Source organism: Arachis ipaensis, chromosome B04 (genome assembly GCF_000816755.2).
Source record: "Arachis ipaensis cultivar K30076 chromosome B04, Araip1.1, whole genome shotgun sequence".
NCBI lineage: Eukaryota > Viridiplantae > Streptophyta > Magnoliopsida > Fabales > Fabaceae > Arachis > Arachis ipaensis.
The window spans coordinates 31,493,669-31,498,669 of NC_029788.2; the positions used below are offsets into that span (position 1 = coordinate 31,493,669).

At 32.4% G+C, this 5,001-nt stretch overlaps 1 long non-coding RNA gene across 4 annotated transcripts; it reads left to right on the forward strand.

Moving 5' to 3' along the window:
* LOC107637679 lies at positions 1,897-4,904 on the forward strand. 4 transcript variants are annotated; one of them, XR_001619460.2, is made up of 5 exons: positions 1,898-2,377; positions 2,875-2,956; positions 4,015-4,082; positions 4,381-4,509; positions 4,791-4,904. It is a non-coding gene; the product is annotated as an uncharacterized LOC107637679 (long non-coding RNA). The 4 variants fall into 4 exon arrangements; XR_002360962.1 differs by having other exon boundaries at positions 1,897-2,377; positions 4,015-4,509; XR_001619459.2 differs by having other exon boundaries at positions 1,899-2,377; positions 4,381-4,904.

Here is a 5,001-nt window from a genome sequence, read left to right on the forward strand (position 1 = left end):
AATTTCCTAGCTAATTTGTCACCAAAGTTTTTATTTTTAGCGAGCAACTAGTTTCTCGCTAATTTGTCACATAATATTGTAAAATTTAAAATTAGGATAGCGACAGAAAATAGTCGTCGCTAACTCGTCGCAACGGATAAATCATTCAGCTAGGGAAGTGTTCCTTGCTAAGTAGTCGCTAAAGTGAAAATACAGATATTGAAGGCCTAGGACCTAAATAGTGAGAAATTTGTGACCGTTTAACAACCAACACACTTCGTTCGCTGATTTCAAGTCGCTGATTAGCGAGCGAAATACCTTTGTCGCTAAATTGTCACAAGTTTAATTTAGCGAGCGACTTGGCAATGGCAATATTGTCGCAAAGAAAAGCTATATCCTACCTATTTTGTAGCAAATTACTCGCTAATCTCGTTGAAAATCCGTCGTAGAGTTATAACAAATCCAATGCTAACCGAGAAAATGTTAGAAGTAACTGGTCGCAATTGAATCACTAATCAAAAGCTTATTTAGTGACGAATTAGCGACCGCTTAACAACTGATAGACTTTCCTCATTTATTTCAAGTTGCTACTAATTTGTGAGGAAACACGTTAGTCCTTATTTCGTCATTCACAAAATATACTAAAAAATATATAATAAATAAAATAATTAAATATTATATATGAGGATTTATTTGTATATAATATTGTCTTATTTTTATTATTAATTAGAATTATTTAATAATTTATTTAATAAATATTAAACCAAAATGGGCCAAATACGTAGCTCAAAAATGTCGGGGATGGAGTTCGAATAGGAGACATTATGATTATAACACCCTACCCTAGCCACTCTACCAACATGCTCCTTGCTAACTTTTGTGATAAATTAGTATTATATAGTAAACCTATGAACGAATTTTTATTTTTATCTTTTTAAACATGAATTGACATGAGTGTACACATATTATGGTGGCTATTTTTGGTACTCCTGAAAAGTTTGATTATAATATTTTAAAATATTTGATTATTCTACTCTAAGAGGTTTTTTAACGTGAAATGTTTACTTCTTTTAGTAGTTGATATTTTTGTCGCAAAAAAAATAAAATAAAAAGTATATTTCTTGTTCTTAAAGTTTGTTAAAAAATTTAAAAATTGTCCTAAACTTTATTTTATTTCAATTTGGTCTAAAAAATTTTCAATTTGTATCATCATTTGAGATCTAATTTTCGAGCCACTTGTTAGACAGCCACTTGTTAGACTGCTTATGCTTCGACCCAGTAAAAACCAGTTTGACCCAGACAGTTTTCAATTAAAAAAAACTAGTGACCGAGTTGGTTTATATGATCCGAACCGGGTCTTACTTGATTTTAAAATATTAAGATTAAACTAAAAAGTCATAAAATATTTTAAAGTGGTCGTCCATTCATTATATATATTTACTATTTTTTGTTTTTCATGATATTCCTTAACTTGACAAGTTAAGAATTAATCTATTATGAATCGGAGTTTTATTTACATACACGAGATGAGATTCAAATGCCGAATACTTGTACCAACGCAAATTGGCACAGATGGATGAGGGTCTGTGTCCCTTAACCATCTCTCCCGGGTTCGATACTCACTGGAGAATGAGAATGGAGCTTGCTTGCTTGGGAGAGTCGCCTACTTTACCTCTGCAGTACTCAAGAGATTAGTCATTGGGTTTCCGATCTGATGGATACCNTTAAAATTTAAATTTCAAAAAAAAAATCAAAATAAAAATTTAAAAACAAAAAAAAAAGAAATTAGTAACACAAAACACAAAACAAATTATATTAATTTTAAAAAATGTTTAATTCTAAAAATTAAAAACACTCGAATAAGCGCCAGCGCGCTTCCTTTTCAGGTGCTTCAAATTAAAAATTGCGTATAAGCTCCTTTTATCTTTTAACATAATCCTAAAATCATCTGCAGCACTCTCATTCTTCTCTTCTCCCAAATTTGAACCCTAGCAGAGAGCATACTACCCTAGCCAGTAGCCACCGACGGTCAAAAGCTCCTCATTGACCATGGCGGTTCACGGTAACGGCCAATAGTCCCTCACTCATGGCGGCAACCAACAACCCCAAGCCTTTTCCCCACACCACCATCTTCGATTTTTGCCCGGCTATCACCGTTCGTTACTTCCATCATCAGACGTCTTCTCCGCCATCGTTAGTGATCTTTTCTACCATCCTCAGTCCTTTTCTCCATGGTTTGCAGGAAAGAAGCTCTCTCTTCCTGACTCCGCCGCTGCCAGCGGCATCGCGGCAGCGCTCATTGTCACTCCGACGAACCCCGCAACAGCTCTTAGGCTCTACACCACTGTTTCCCACCGACTCCTCCGCAATGTCGTTATTGCCGCCAACATTGCTTTCGGTAAATAAACCATAGATCTAACAGAAACTATGGTTCCCAAAGTTTCTACAAATTCAAGAAATTTTGACCAGTTTTATCGTTTATTTATTATTTTTGGCGTCAAAGCTCACTCCCACTTCTTTTAAGTTGTTGCATTGTGGAAATTCATATGTCAGTTTGAGTTTGGGTTTCTGTCCGTGAAAATTTTTTGGGGTTAAAGTGATTGACAATGTTTAATATCAATCTTTATTGGATTTACCTTATGTTTAATAGTATACAAGAAATTTGCTTATGTTGATGTTTTTGCAATGAGTAAACAGATGATTGTTTCTGAGAAATTATTTATTTATTTGATTAATGAGTTTGTGCTAAATAGGGTTTGTTGAAACTTTAACAACCTGGATAAGATTTCTTTTTTTTTTTTTTTGAAATCAATGATTTTAGGAGTTTGAAGATTGTTTGAAAGGGTAAAGTAGTAAGAGCTGAGCATTTACAAACTTTGATGTTTGGTGAAACAGGACCCACAGTTCAAGAACCTTCTCTCATCATGGTCCCACACGACCATTAATTGAAGCTCAAACACAACTGAAGCACAAGAAGGTAAACTGAAACTAGACCTCCCATTATGACTCATCAATATTATTAGATCAAAGCTTATAGTAGCAATTGCAACTATGCATCTTGTGCTTATTTTGATTGCATAAGAATTAGAAACCAAGTGTGAAGAATTTATTGTTCATTTGTCAAAGAAATTATAATGTATGTAGTTTAGGAACAATAAGATTATAGCTTTAGGTTTTATAGTATAAATACAGTTTGTAAATTGGCTATTAAAAGATTGGAGGCATTGGAGGATGCCATTGAAAGCATTGAAATTGTCTTGACAACTTATTTAGGGGATTGGTAAAAAGTAAAAACCAAAGTGTCTCTTTTAAACATTATGACTCAATAAAGCCTACTTACTCATTCTTCTTGAGGGTTAAAAGAATTGATCTCTTTGATATGTGCATTTTTAATCAAGTTGGGTGTTGTCTGAAACAATGGCTTTGACATATGTCATTCAATTTTAAGCATTAAAAATATGTTTCTTCCAATTCTAAGTAGAGTTGCTTAAAGTGATAGAAACGAATGAATAAAGATATGGAATGATCAGATTTTTTTAATCATGTGAATTTGTGGACGGTTTGATATATATATATATATATAAGGCAAATTCTGGGTGAGTCATTGAGCAATATGATTGTCAGGGACCTCAAAAACCTGGAGAGTAAATTAGAAAAAAGAATTAGCAAGATTTCTTCCAAAAAGATATTTGGATTCTAGTTAGGATACATGACTTTTGAGATAATTTATTGCTAAACATCTAAAGAACTTAACATTAAAAAAGGGGAAATTTCGTCTGTCTTACTATCTACATTTAATTTAGGACAATACTTAGAGCAATACTTATTAAGGTTACGTAGAATTGATAAGATCTCTGAGTTATGAAGTGGCATATAAAATGAAATGACACATTAAAGCTTTATGGATGCATGCTTATTTTTTCTTCAATTTTTACATGCCATTTTGTCTTGAATTGTTCATCGTTCTTCTGTGTTTTGATTCTTTATAATAGTGTAATTCTTCGTGATAACTTACTACCCTCCAAAATTTTCCAGGAATCTGTGAAGACAAAACATCCACAGCTTCATTATGAATCAAATATATATGCTTCTTCAAGAAGGGAGTAAGTATATATACGTCTATTTCTTTTCAGCATTGTCTGTGCTAAAAGTCTTAGGTACTACCTAATAGAAAATTTTCACTTGAAAAATGGTTTCTGCTTTCTCAAGTTTGAAAATTTTAAATGATTGTTGTCCAGAATCTTCTAGTCTTAATGCAATCAAAACTATGAATTTTGAAATCATGCATTTATAGTAAAATCAAATAATTAAGACTCCAAGTTTCTCATAAAATAATCATGATGTTTTCTTTTGAGTAATCCAATTTGGTTCCTTATTAAAATTGGGATTCTCCACCTAAAGTGGTTTGGAGTTGAAGGAGACTACAACATTATGGCTATTGACCTTCTTGGACCAAGCTTGGAAGATTTATTCAATTATTGCAACAGGAAGTTTACACTGAAGACATTGTTAATGCTTGCTGATCAATTAGTAAGTCTACATGTCAACTATTATAATCAAACAAGAATCACATGATGTTGTGTAGTGTAGTGCAGTGCCTTTGATTTTGACTGTTGGATTCCTTATGATTATGAATTTCTTTCCTTTTCTTTTTTGAATTTCTTGCTACTTCTTTGGTGATCATCTTCTATGAATTCATTTGTAGAGTTCTGCATCATGGGTTTGTTTGCCTTATAATTCTATGACCTCATGTATAGACAAAAGATTTCCCATTCTTTTATTGATCTGTGTTGCTTTTTTGTAATTTGCAGAACTGATGAGGTAATCAACACTCAATTGATGATTTCTCGGTAAATTTGCCAAAAATGGGTCAAGCATTTTTCTCCATATTTTAGCTTGAAACAGAGGTTGTTATTGGCTTATTTGCATTACATTTGTAGTGTGTAAATTAAATTATTAGTTTTGTTATAGAATTGTAATTTTTTTTAATTATAATTATAGCATGTAAATAATTCATGTAAA